This window comes from Mobula hypostoma, chromosome 25 (assembly GCF_963921235.1).
Source record: "Mobula hypostoma chromosome 25, sMobHyp1.1, whole genome shotgun sequence".
Lineage (NCBI taxonomy): Eukaryota > Metazoa > Chordata > Chondrichthyes > Myliobatiformes > Myliobatidae > Mobula > Mobula hypostoma.
The window spans coordinates 3,099,575-3,114,595 of NC_086121.1; the positions used below are offsets into that span (position 1 = coordinate 3,099,575).

The 15,021-nt window shown below is 46.5% G+C and overlaps 1 protein-coding gene across 15 annotated transcripts in view; it reads left to right on the forward strand.

Annotated features, from left to right (window-relative positions):
• rap1gapa (RAP1 GTPase activating protein a) overlaps positions 1–15,021 on the forward strand; it is a 473,779-nt gene that overhangs the window by 312,988 nt on the left and 145,770 nt on the right. The window lies entirely within an intron of this gene.

Here is a 15,021-nt window from a genome sequence, read left to right on the forward strand (position 1 = left end):
CAAAATCAATGGAATATTTAATTATTGAAATTTATCTAAGATAAATCTCAGGCACCTGTTGTTCTAGGCTGGTGACAGCAGGTTTTATGATTAAATGATGCGCTGCAATAACTAATTTGAAGCTAAAGGAAGAAATCAAATTTCTTTTACAGCCCTGCCCCTGTGGCTCGTAAAACTGTGAATTGTTCTTGTCCTTTGATCTGAACTGTACTGGGAAAGGAGGAACAAGTTAATCCTATCTCTTTAGTCAAACATCATTACCTCCAGTTCTCTGAGAAGATAATCATTATCAACATTAATTTCCAGAGGGCTAGAATGTAAGAGCACGGATGAAATGCTGAGGCTTTATAAGGCATTGGTCAGACCACACGGAGTATTGTGAGCAGTTTGGGGACTCTTATCTGAGAAAGAATCTGTTGACATTGGAAAAGGTCCAGAGGAGGTTCACAAGATTGATCCTAGGAGTGAAGGGATTAACATATGAGGAGTGTTTGTAGGCTCTGGGCCTGTGCTTGCTGGAGTTTAGATGAATGAAGAGGGGATCTCATTGAAACCCATCAAATACTGAAAGGCCTAGATAGAGTGAATGTGGAGAAAATATTTCCTATAGTGGGGGAATCTAGGACCAGAGGGCACAGCCTTAGAGTAGAGGGACGTCTATTTAGAATAGATGTATGAGGTATTTCTTTAGCTAGAGTATGGTGATTCTGTGGAAGTCATTGCTGCAGACAGCTGGGGTGGCCAAGTGTTTGAGTATATTTAAAGTGGAGGTTGATAGGTCTTGGTTGGCCAGGGTGTCAAAGGTTACAGGGAGAAGGCAGGAGATTGGAGTTGAGAGGGATAATAAATCAGTCATGATGGAATGCTGGAGCAGACTTGATAGGCTGAATGGGTTAATTCTCCTTTTTCTTAAGGTCCCATGGTCTATAAGAGGCAAGAAGAGGAGATGGACAAATGTGCATCAGGTAAAGAGTGCAGCAGGCACTTAGCAATGAAAATATTATTACAGGCAGCCAAGTTGGGAAGGTGAACCATGAAATGGGTCTTTGCTTCTTAACACTCAAGATACAGACACAAGAGATTCTGCAGATGCTGGAAATCCCGAGCAACACACACACACACAATGTTATAGGAACTCAGCAGGCCAGGCAGCGTCTAAGGTTGTGAATAAATAAGCCAGGACCATTCCTGAAATGTTGGCCCTTTATTCCTCTCTATAGATGCTGCCAGACCTAGAGTTCCTCCAGCATTTTGTGTGTGGTAACACTCAAGACTCTCTTCACTAGACAAATTGGAAGCTGTGATCCATCTTGCCGGGCGTGAACTTGATTAGTGACAACTGAGTGACAAGGAAAACTAAACTTGTCTCTTTTTTTTCCTGGCCATATCCTAAACACCCTGTGGAAACTGATTCAGATTCAATTATTTATCACGCATGCATACAGTGAGCTGCATCATTTGCGTTAACAACCAGCCAACACACCCAAGGACGTGCTGGGGGCAGCCCGCAAGTGACACCACACATTCCAGCACCAACATTGCATACCCACAATGCTCCACAGAACAGCAACAAATCCACACACACACACACAGGGGTATAGAGTGAAATGTCATTGGGGATGCAAATCGAGGCCAATCGAAGATACATGTGGTATCTTCACATCCGATGCCATCAGGTCAGAGTTGTCTCCAGAATAGCCTGCCATGTACCAGAGGACCAAATAAATAGTATACATCCATTCTGCTCCCTGTCCCATTTATAATCTCTCTGTTGCCTCCTGCACTGTTATAATCATAGAGTTATACAACATGCAAACAGGCCCTTCAGCCCATCTTGTCCATACCAACTATAGGGCCCATCCAGCAAGTGCCACCTGCCTCTGTTTTTCCCATATCCCTGTAAACCCATCCTACCCATGTTTTCATCATCGTCATTGCATGTCGTATCATATGACATCATCTTTATGTACCATGTCATAAGACAATGCCAACCGTGGTCTTTCCATGACCATATTGTTATTGGCAATTTTTTTCCGCAGAAGTGTTTTGCCATTGCTTTCTTCTGGGCAGTGTCTTTACAAGATGGGTGACCCCAGAGATTGTCAATACTCTTCAGAGGTTGTCTGCCTGGTTGCATAACCAGGACTTGTGATATGCACCAGCTGCTCATACGACCATCCGCCAGCTGTTCCCATGGCTTCACGTGAACCAGTTCGGGGGCTAAGCAGGTGCTACACCCTGTCCGAGGATGACCTACGGCTAGTGGAGGGAAGGAGCGCCTTACACCTCCTTTGTAGAAATGTGTCTCCACCCCACCACCCTCCTATCCATGTAGCTGTCCAAGTATCTTTGATGCCTGGAGTAAAGAGCATATCTTATGAGGATAGGTTGAGCAAACCAGGGCTTTTCTCTTTGGAGAGAAGGAGGATGAGCAGTTACATGATAGAGGTGTACAGGATGATAAGAGGCATTGATGAAGTGGAGAGCCGGAGACTTTTTCGCAGGGAATACACAAGGACATAATTTTAATGAGATTGGAGGGGGGATGTCAGAGGTAGGATTTTTACACGGAGAGTAGTGGGTGTGTGGAACACACTGCCAGAGATGGTGGCAGAACCAGATACATTAAGGACATTTATGAGACTCTTAGATAGGGATGTGGAGGGCTATGTGAAAGGGAGGAGTTAGATTGATCTTGGAGTAGGTTATAAGGTCAACACAACATCATGAGCTTAAAGGCCAGTACTGTGCTGTATTGTTCTATGTGTTGTTATTGTAAAACTATTGCCCACAATGGCCATCTTGAATGTCTCTTCCCTTCCCCCACTGACCTGTCTGTCCTGGGCCACCGCCTCTGCCAAAATGAGGCCAAACTCAACAGGACAAAACAACTCTTCATGTTCTGTCTGGGTATTCTGCAACCCAATGATACGGGGATTGAATTTTTCATTGTCAAATAACCCATTGTTGTCTTTTCTCTTTCTTTCCAGCCTACTCAGGTTTTCCCAATACCCCCACACATAATTTCCTTCCCCCTCCTCACTGGTTTAATCTGCCCATTATCCCTCCCTTATCTAGTTCCACCTATCACCTTCCTTACTTCTCAGTTCCTGGGATCTGCATATCTACATCGTTTCCACTTATTGCATTCTGTCCTCTGTCCTTTGTCCACATCACCCCTCTCCCCTCTCCCCTCTGCCCTCTGCCCTCTGCCCTGCCCAGAGGTACAGAGATTACCCTCTGCCCTGCCCTGCCATGCTGTGCCTGGTGGTACAGAGATTACCCCCTTCCCTGCCCAGTGGTACAGTGATTACCCTCTGCCCTGCCCTGCCCTGCCCCGTGGTACAGAGATTGCCCTCTGCCCTGCCCCGTGGTACAGAGATTGCCCTCTGCCCTGCCCTGCCCGGTGGTACAGAGATTACTCCCTTCCCTGCCCGGTGGTACAGTGATTACCCTCTGCCCTGCCCGGTGGTACAGAGATTGCCCTCTGCCCTGCCCTGCCCGGTGGTACAGAGATTGCCCTCTGCCCTGCCCTGCCCAGTGGTACAGGGATTACCCCCTGCCCTGCCCCATGGTACAGAGATTGCCCTCTGCCCTGCCCGGTTGTACAGCGATTAGGGCCTTGCTTTACAGTGCCATTGATCGGAAGATCAGTATCCAATTCTTTCTGCTGTCTGTAAGAAGTGTGAACGTTCTCCTGTCACCACGTGGATTTTCTCTGGGTGCTCTGGTTTCCACCCACGTTCCAAAGGTGTTCCGGTCAGGATTAGTGACTTGTGGTTCGGCTCTGCTGGTGCCAGAAGCATGGCGACACTTGCAAGCTGTCTCGTTCATTGATGCAAACTATGTATTTCACCGTGTGTTTCATGTTTCGATGTACATGTGACAAATAAAGCTAATCTAATATTAACATTCTCTCCGTGCCCCCCCGCCCCGGGCACACACCACCTGGGTCTATCTGCCCATCACCACTATCCTCAGCTAGATCCACCTCTGGCCTGCCAGCTCCTCTCTCACACACCCTCCTCACCCATTTGCAGAGGCTGCTTCTCGGCTCCACTCTCAACCCTGAGGCAGGGTCTCAACCTGAAACACGACGCATACCTTTCCAGGCACAGATGCTGTCTGACCCTCTGGGTTCAAGTTCTCGATGGTCAGGACATTGTCAATTGTCAGGGTCACCCTCGACGGTCGGGCCTCTCTCGACAGTCGGGCCTCTCTCGACAGTCAGGGCACACTCGACGGTCAGGGCCTCACTCGATGGTCAGGCCGCTCTCGACGGTCAGGGCCTCACACAATGGTCAGGCCTCCCTCGACGGTCAGGACCACTCTTGACGGTCAGGCCTCACTCAATGGTCAGGACATTGTCAATTGTCAGGCCACTCTCGACGGTTGGGCCTCTCTCGATGGTCAGGGCCACTCTCGACAGTCAGGCCTCACTTGATGGTCAGGACATTGTCGATGGTCAGGACATTGTCAATGGTCAGGCCGCTCTTGACGGTCAGGGCCTCTCTCAACCATCAGGGCCGCTCTCGACGGTCAGGGCACTCTCGGTGGTCAGGCCACTCTTGACGGTCAGGGCCTCTCTCGACGGTTAGGGCCTCTCTCGATGGTCAGGGCACTCTTGACGGTCAGGGCCCTCTCGATGGCGCTGCTGTAACCCCTGCCAGCAGTTTGATTTTTGGTCCAGATTCCAGTCTGCTGTCTCTTATATCTCTGTCTACCTATGCCACCCTACACACCCACACCCCTTTGGGATGTCAAGGAAAATGGAGTGGGGGGAGTCCCACACAGTCACAAGAACATGCAAGCTCTACACAGAAAGCAGCGGGGGCTAGAGATGCAAGACAGTGGCTCTGCCAGCCTCTGTAACACAATCAGAGAACGAGACTGTAAGAGGAAGCCAAAACACAATTACTCCCTCTCCCCAGGAGTGGACTTTAGACTCTCGTCACAAACTGGTGTACACTTCTCTGCAGGTAACAGGTCAGGCAATAAACAGTGTTGACTTAGTCACGGTACAAAACACTACTGTTGTTGCACAGCGTGACTTTGTTAGAATTGTTGGATCACATGATCTCCGTGTGCTTGGCTCAGCAAACACATGAATAATGATTCTGCTTTGAAATGACATGTCCAGCACGGTCCCCCGTCGTGAGATGCATCACAAAGCGATTACAAATTATATCCCAGCATAATGTTTGTATTCTTAATGGAGATGCTAGAGTTATAGAGTAATACAACACAGATACAGGCCCTTCTGCCCATCGAGTCCATGCCAACCACAGTCCCCACTGTGCCAGTCCTGATCTCCTGTGTTCCGCTGCACTTCTGGTGCCGAAAGAGCATGCCCACAACTCACCAGCCCTAACCCGTACATCTTTGCAATGAGAGAGAAAACCAGGGCACCAGGAGGAAACTCACGTGGTCACGAGGAGAACGTACAAACTCCTCACAGACAGCGGCGGGAATTAGATCCTGACCTGCCAGTCAGAGCTGTAATACCTTTACGCTAACAGCTAGGTTACTGTGCTGCCCCACGGCACGGTAATTATTCTGTATTAATACGTTCGACTCACGATTTATTATCATTGACATATGTCATAAAATTTGTTTTTTTGTGGCAGCAGTGCATTGCAAAACATAAAATATAACATAAATTACAATATAGATATGCTGTGTGTGTATAGAGATATATAGCAGGGTAAGAAGCTGTTCCTAAAACATTAAATGTGTGTCCTCAGGCTCCTGTATGCCTCCCCTCTGGCAGTAGTAATGAGAATGAGAGGAGAGCATGTCCTGGGTGGTGGATGCCAGCTTAACACTGGTCTGTGTTGCTGCGACTGTATCAACTGCAGTGAAGCCGTAGTAAGTAACAGAAGGAGACCACTGGTCAGGCTACGCTGCCGGAACTGGCTGCCAGCAGCGACTGCTGCTTTAGATATCTTAATACAGCACAAGAGATTCTGCTGCTGCTGGAAACGCAGAGCAACACACACAACGTGCTGGAGGAGCTCAGCAATTGAGGCAGATAAAGAGCCTCCATTTTAGGCCAAGACCCTTCATCACAAAGTGATGTCCACTGTCCTGATGAAGTGTCTCGGCCCAAAACGTCTGCTCTTTATTCCTCTCCATAGATGCTGCCTGAGCTGCTGAGAGTCTCCATCAGCATTTTGTGTGTGCTACTCTTAATACTGTACAGCAATTCAGTGCCTTTGCAAAGAAACTGAGTTTCTTTGTCTTCAAGGAGCATGTTGGCTACTTTGTGTTGTTAAATTACATTCTGGACCCTTTGGGGTGCCAGGGGTGAAATATCTGGGCTGTGGAGGTAACTGTGTACCTGTGGGCGTACCTGTGGGCTTCGACACCTCTACAGTCTGGGTTTTATTCCATGCCAACTAAGATTCTTTGTCCTTTCATTCACCATTTTTCTCTGTCAATTTTACCTTTCAGTGCTAGTTTAGATTTAGATTCAGATTTATTTATCAAAGTTCAAAGTTTATTATAAAAATACATATATTGTATGTCAGCATATACAACCCTGAGATTCATTTTCTTGTGGGCATCCTCAATAAATGTATAGAATAATAACCATATCAGAATCAATGAAGGACTGTCCAACTAGGGCGTTCAACCAGAGCGCAGAAGGTAACAAACTGCAAATACAAAAAGAAGAAATAATAATAACAAATAAATAAGCAATAAATATCACAAACATGAGACCAAAAATCCTTGAAAATGCGCCTATAGGTTGCGGGAGCATTTCAATGACGGGGCAAGTGAGTTGAGTGAAGTTACCATCACGTGTCCAGCGAACTGCACCGTTTACACTGAAAATTAATGCAACCTGTGTTACCTGGGGTTTCCATAAGGTGAACACAAGCAGGATTTTTCCGTTGAGGTTGGGTGAGACTAGAACCAGAGGTCATGGGTTAAGGGAGAAAGGTGAAATGTTTAAGGCAAACATGGGGAGGAACTTTTTCACTCAGAGGGTGGTGAGAATGTGGAACGAGCTGTTGGCAAAAGTGGTGGATGTGGGCTCAATTTCAACATTTAAGAGAAGTTTGGATAAGTACATGGATGGAAGAGGTATGGAGGGCTATGGCCCGGGTGCAGGTCGATCGGACTAGGGAGAGTAAGGGTGGATTAGATGGGCTGAAGGGCCCGCTTCTGTGCTGTAGTGTTCTATGACTCTAACCTAAGAATGGACCGGGCTGCCCACAAGTGTCAGCACACATTCTGGTGTCAACATAGCATTCTGCAGAACAACAAGGATGGGAGGGATATGGAGAGCTTTGGTCCGGGTGCTGGTGGATGGGGCTCGTCAGTTCATGTGGTTCAGCATGGACTAGATGGGCTGAAGGGCCTGTTTCTGTGCTGTACTTCTCTACGACTACAACAAGCCCCATTCATCCCTCCACCCACTGATACGCATACACAGGTCAGGCCGTCTTTGGCCTCCAGTCTCCAGAGGATTCGTGAATTCACAGATACAGGGCCCTAACCTCCTCAGCAGACTTGCAAAGATTCCCCATCAGGCCTTGACTTCTGGATTTCCAGGGTTTGAATAGGACCTTTTATCGACCTTTGGGCTTCGATCTGGATTTCTGATCAACCTTTGGGTTTTGATCTTCAATATCGCCCAGGATTCGCAGATGAAGATAACAGTGGAGCCTGGGTGAGGGCCCAAACTCCAGGTCTTGAATGCTGGACTCTGTGAAGACAGGATCCTGTAGTCTATGCTTCGAACTTCAGTCTCACTGATCTTGGACGCACTCTCCTTTCTGCCATCCTCACTGTTGGCCTTCAAGTGCGGAGCAAAAGCTTAGATTCTGACCTGTCCTTTAATTTACCCACATGCCCGTCCCTAAGCCCTAACTCCTTGCTCTGTCCCCAGAAACCATCACTATGAGCCTCAAAAAAACCTAAAGCCAGGTCTGAGCTGCGACCTTCAAAGCTACTCACTGTCATTTATAATGACATGTTCTGAGAATGATTGATAGGAGAAGGTGAAAATTAGATGCCATAAATAGAAACGCAGGTTTCTCTTAGTTCCTTAAGCTGATTAATTGCCACAATGTATGTTTCTTCAAAGTTTACTGGCTTAAAGCGTCCTAATCACTCATCACCTCTTTTGCAGTTCACTTTGCAAATGAGACCATAAGATACAGGAACAGAAATAGGCCATTCAGCCCATTCAGTGTATAGTGCCATTCTATCACGGTTGATGTATTATCCTTCTTATTTCCATTCTCCTGTCTTCTCTCTTAATACCTGCAGGAGCAGAATCAGGCCGTTCGGCCCATCGAGTCTGCTCCACCATTCCATCATGGCTGATTTATTATTCCTCTCAACCCCATTCTCCTGCCTTCTCCCCATAACTTTTGACGCCTTGATGAATCAAGAGTCTATCAGCCATCACTTTAAATGTACCAAATGACTTGGCCTCTACAGCCATCTGTGACAATGAATTCCACAGATTCACCACCTACTGGCTAAAGAAATTCTTCCTCATCTCTGTCCCAAAGGGACGCCCCTCAATTCTGAGACTGTGCCCTCCAGTCCTAGACAATCCCGTGCTTTAGTGCTCTGAGATTCATGGCACTTTCATTTATTTATGAACCTGTCAGAAGTGTTTATTTCAAATTGTGATCCACTACACTGCGTTTGTCCCCATTCTGTCTCAGCTCAGTCTCCCACAAGAACCGGGTGCCTCACTAGTATACCGGTTAGTGCGATGCTAATACAGCTCAGCGTTCAATTCCTGTGCCATCAGTGCGTTCTCCCCATGACCGCATCGGTCCCCTCCCACACTCCAAAGCCGTACCGGTTAGTAGGTTAACTGGTCGTTGTAAGTCGCCCTGTGATCAGGCCAGGGTTAAATTGTTGGGTTGCTGGAAGGTGCGGCTCGTTGCGCGGGAAGGACCTGTTCCGCATTTTATCTCTAAATAAATAAATAAGCTGTCTTTCTGATTGCCCTTCATGACTCACAGATGGTCCCATCTCTTCAGCTACTCGAGACACACTCACTGCATTAAAGCACTTCCACCTACGAGTGAAAAACCAAGGGACTCCTCTGGAGAAATGCTGATACAATATTAATGAAATCTGAGAGGCTATTAAACATATTCCAGTTCAAGATTGTTTAATGTCATTTCCAGTACACACATGTAAAGGAGAATGAAATAATTGTTACTCCAGATCTGATGCAGCACAATAACATACAGAACACAATAAATATAAATACATAAATTAGCTTATATACATTGATTGTATGGTCCTAAAGAGAGGCTAGGAATGAGAATGTCTGTACATAAGGTGACTCTGACAGGAAATGATAAAGTAGTGGTGTTTGGGGATGTGGAGGGGTGGGTTAGTGGGTGGAGGTGTTTATCAGCTTTACTGCTCGGAGAAAGTAACTGTTTTTGAGTCTGGTGGTCCTGGTGTGGATGCTATATCGCCTCTTCCTTGATAGGAGTGGGGCAAACTGTCTATGAGCTGGGTGGGTGGGATCCTTCATGATGTTACTGTTCCTTTTCTGGCATCTTTCTGTATAAATGTCCTTGATGGTGGATCAGTGACTTACACCCGATTCTGCTAACTCTCTCTTCCCCTGATCCTTCTGCATGTGTCTACACCCCCCCACCACCTTTTCACCCACTCCCCTCTTCCCTTCAAAGGTTTATTATCAACGTGCTTTCTTGTCACCATATCCAACCATGAGATTCATTTTCTTGAAGGCGTTTACAGTAGAACAGAGAAATACAATCGAAACGATGAGAAACTACACCAAAAGAATTAGAATCAGGTGAAATATCACTGGCATATGCGGTGATATTTGTTGTTTTGCAGCAGCAGTATATTACAATACATATGAAAACTATAAATTACAGTAAGAGGTATATATACAATTAAATAAGTATTGCAAAAATGGCAAGGTAGTCATCATTGTCTGTTGAGAAATCTGATGGTGGGGAAGAAGCTGTTCCTAACAAACTGACAAATAACAAACGTGCAAGAGAAGACAAACCAGGCAAATACAAAAAAAAAATGTTTTAAATTAATACTGAGAACATGAGGTGTGCAGTCCTTGAAAGTGGGTCCACAGGTTGTGGAATCAGTTCAGTGTTGAGGTGACTGAATTTCCTTCTTCCTTTCCTCACCCATTTCCTCTCACCCTCCCCTCCCCCTCACTATCTCCCCATTCCCCTTCTCCCTCCCAAGTCGCCTTCCCTCTCCCCCTGCACATCGTTCTCTTCCACCTCCCCTTCTCCAGCTTCCCCAGTCCCTCCCCCTCACCCCCTCACCCCCTCACCCTGCTCTGTCCCATTACTCCTCACCAAAACCCCCACCCACACCAAATCCCCGGGGCTGATGCTGAGTCCCAAAAAAAAGTGTTGGCATGGCAACATTCCTTCTGGAGAGGGCTGCTTAATTAAGACGCACATCATAAATGCAAAGCAAACACTCAGACGGTGGATGCTCAGTGGCTCAATTGCCGTCTCTCGGAAAAGAGTTTAAACGTGCTATGTGTATGCATCTCTTCCTGTCGCTCTCTCACTCTGTCTCTCCCTTATCTCTCTCCTTTCTCACATTTTCTTATATCATTCTCTCTCCACCTCTCTCCCGCTTTCTCTCTCTCCCTTCTTCACTCTCACATTCTCTCTCATAGTGATCTCTCTCCCCATCTATCTCCTCCTGTCCATCTCTCACCTCTCTCTCACCTCCTCTCTCACCCCCTCTCTCACCTCCTCTCTCACCCCCTCTCTCACCCCCTCTCTCACCCCTCTCTCTCCCCTCTCTCTCCTCCTCTCCTCCTCTCCTCCTCCTCTTCTCCTCTCATCCTCACATCCTCACATCCTCTCATCCTCTCTCCCTCCCTCCCTCCCTGTAGCAGAACTGGAGAGACACAAAGTGCTTCTAATTCTTCGAGCTCGTTCAAAGCTTTGCAGTGGACGAACAGACCTGCTGATACAGGGCACTTGTTATTTTTTTGTTACTCGCTTTTACAAAGTGATTGGAATTGTATTATTTTCTACCCGCCTGCAGCAGACTCTGGTTTAACGATCTCAGTGTTCAGGTGAATACTTTTCCATATTTAACCGTTGTTATTTCGGATGGAATATCTTGTTCTTCGTTGTGATTTTTGTGAGAGCTCCAGAAATCCCACTGAGGTATTCAAATAAGACAAAAACATTCAGGGTCATTGCTGTGGTTAAAACGTTTGAATGAATCTTTTACACTGCGGCAATCTTCCTGTAAGTTAGCAAGAATTCCAGCTGCTTTATCGGAAGATGGTTACAATTATCTTGGGATTTGAAGTTGAAGGTGATGTCGGTCTGAGCAAGTTAAAAATGCATCCTTGCAGTGGGGTAAAACTTCTTCATAATTCTAGTCTCATTGCAATGTTTTAATAACCTTACAATGTCCTTGCCGTAGGATTGTGTAATTATCCTAAGCCATTAAGAACTTTGACCCCCTACCATCAGGCAAGAGACTCCGTAACATTAGGACAAGAACTGTTAGAGTGGAAAACGGTTTCTTCCCTCGGTTGTAAGACTAGTGAGCCCCCCCCCCTCACCACCCAGGTCCCATCATGTATGAAGCACCAGTAGTTTTATACTGTTTACTTTTTAACTTGTATCATATATGCACTTTATTATTTGTTAATTTATTTGTGGTAATATTACTTTATGTGTTATGCATGTGAGAGTTATCTGTTCTGTGTGGTGCAACTTGGTCCCTGAAGGACATTGTTTAATTTGGTGGTGCATGTCTATATGGTTGAATGAAAATAAATTTGAGCTTGAAACTAGCAGTCTAGAAGAGTGTGCTTGTGTTTGAAGCAACCGTGGTTCAACACAGATATCGGTAGGGTAGTAAATTGTTACCTATCCGTCACGCTCTTTCTGTTGAAACCCAGAAGCAAAGCAGGGATCGCTGCGATAGCGCAGTTCTGTTGAATCAGGACAAACATTACAGAGGGTGCAATCATAGAGAGAGGGAGATGTTAGTTTAGGTTAAATCACTTATGAAGGGACTTTGCAAGGCCCAAAGGTCAAATTCCAGTTGTCAGCAAGTCCTAGGGTAGTCAAACGTGTGATATCTACAAGTCTGGGCCAGGGGTTGGAGGTTGCAGGCCCATATCTGAGAGTCTGGGGCCAAGGACTGGAGGCCCGGCGGCAGTCTTTCTAGGGGTTGGAGTGGGTGGACAGGTGGCAGTGTGTTTTGTTGTAGTAGCTTGTGTTGTTTTGCTGAACGTTGTGGCCGTGCCATGTTGGTGCCAGAATGTGTGGCAACACCTGTGGGCTACCCCCAGCACATCCTCAGGCTGTGTTGTTTGTTACCAAAAACAACGTACCTGCGCTAAATAAATGAGACCATGGTCTTAAAAAACCAGAATCCTTGCCTGATGAGATTTTAGATGTCAGCAGGCAGTGGGTCTCCAGTTTCATTCCTGGCCCAGTCCATCATGGGGAAAATCTGCCCCACGTTGTGCACATCGAAATGGAGCAGTTTCACAAGAAAGCGGCATCAGGAACCCCCATCATCCAGGTCATGACCTCTTCTCGCTTCTGCCATCAGGGAGAAGGTACAGAAGCCTCAGGACTCACACCACCAGGTTCAGCAACAGTTACTACCCCTCAAGCATCAGGACCCACACCACCAGGTTCAGGAACAGTTATTACCCCTCAACCATCAGGTCCCAGACCACCAGGTTCAGGAACAGTTATTACCCCTCAATCATCAGGTCCCACACCACCAGGTTCAGGAACAGTTATTACCCCTCAACCATCAGGTCCCAGACCAACAGGTTCAGGAACAGTTATTACCCCTCAACCATCAGGTCCCACACCACCAGGTTCAGGAACAGTTACTGCCCCTCAATCATCAGGTCCCACACCACCAGGTTCAGGAACAGTTATTACCCCTCAAGCATCAGGCTCTTGAACTGGAGGAGATAACTTCATTCACCACAACACTGAACTGTTCTCACAACCAACGGACTCACTTTTAAGGACACTTCATCTCATGATCTCGATTTGTATTGCTTACTTCTTTCTTATTTTGTTTTTTGTTATTATTTCTTTTTTTCTTCTTTCTCTTTGTATTTGCACAGTTTGCAGATTAGCTGTTAGTCCGTCCTGTTGAGTGCAGTCTTTCACTGATTCCGTTGTGCTTTTTGTACTTACTATGAATGCCCACCAGAAAATGAATCTCAGGGTTGTATATGGTGACGTTTGCAGTACTATTCAAAAGCGTGTATAGCTAGGGCACCTAAGACTTTTGCACAGTACTGTGGTAATTTTATGTATTACACTGTACAGCTGCCACAAAAAAAAACAAATTTCATGACATATGTGAGTGATGATAAACCTGATTCTGATATGGGTCTCCATTGTGGACGGAGAGCGGGAAGGGAGCAGGGAGAGGGGAATCATGGTTGGGAAAAGGGGAAGGCAGAGGAAAGGGAGTGGGAAGCACCAGAGAGACCTGTGATGATCAATAAACCAATAGTTTGGAAACAAATGACCTTGCCTGGCGTCTCAGGGCTGGGTGTGTCTGCACCCACTACCCACTCCCAGCACTCCTTCGCTGCCAGCTGTCTCACACCCCTCCCATGGCGTTCCACGCTCACCATTCCCAACATCTTTTGCTCCCACCAGACTTACAAACTCACTCTCCACCATGTCGACAAATACAGTACTGTGCAAAGGTCTTAGCACTTAGCAATATATACGTGCCTGAGACATTTGCACAGAACTGGATGTTCTTTGAACTTTGAGAATGAGCCCACCACGGAAATCCTCATGGTACTGGGTTCTGGGGACAACAGAGAATGTCGTCAATCATCTGCCGTGATAAGCATTAGTACATGCACAGTCAATGCTCCAGCAGGGTGAATGGCCAGGAGCGGGTTACACAGATCAAGTCTGGGGGGTGGTAGGGATCACAATGCTACTTTCAGAAGCAGAGCAGCAGAGGCAAGGGGACTTTGAACCTTGGTGTGAGTACAATTAGGTCAGTTTACGGAGGGTAGTGGAGGGATTTTGGTGTCATTGTAGAAAAGGAATATTAATTAGAGATTCCCAGTGACAGATCAAGACACTGAAATCACTGAAGTCCTAAAGACCATAAGACACAGGAGCAGCATTAAGCCTTTTGATCCATTGAGTCTGCTCCGCCATTCCATCGTGGCTGATTTATTATCCCTCTCAACCCCATCCTCCTGCCTTTCTCCATAACCTTTGACACCCTGACTAATCAAGAACCTATCAACCTCTGCTTTAAATGTACCCAATGGCTTGGCTTAGTCAACCTTCTATGGCAATGAATTCCATAGGTTTGCCCTCTCTCGCTGAAGAAATTCCTCTGCATTTCTTTTCTAAAGGGACATTCCTCTATTCTGAGTCTGTGCCCTCCAGTCCTAGATTCTCCCACTATAGGAAACATCCCCTCCATTTTTCTTTGAGCTTTGTGCTCTGCTCGGACCTAATATTATTTGTACTATTGGTTTAGCTATTTACTGGATTGTGATGTAAAGCATCTACTCGTACCAGGAAAGGGTGGGATTTTTGTCTTGTTCCCCTTGTTAGACAAACAACTCTCTGTGTTCCTCTGGATGCCTTGGAGGGAGTTATGAAATGTGGTATTTGTAGAAAGTGGGTGAAAGGAAAAATATTTAAGAGGAGCCCCCTATCAGATTCCTTCTTCTCCAGTCCTTGACCTTTCCCACCCACCGGGGTTCACCTATCATCTTCTTGCTTGTCCTCCTTCCCGTCCCCCCACCTTTTGATTCTGGTGCCTTCCCCCTTTCTTTCCAGTCCTGATAAAGGGTCTCGGCCTGAGATGTCGACTGTTTATTCATTTCCACAGATGCTGCCTGACCTGCTGAGTTCCTCCAGCATTTTGTGTGAGTTGCTCTGGGTTTCCAGCATCTGCAGAATCTCTTGTGTTTGTACTTTATAGTATTTTTATGTATTGTTCTGCACTGCTGCCACAAAAGATCAAATTTCACAG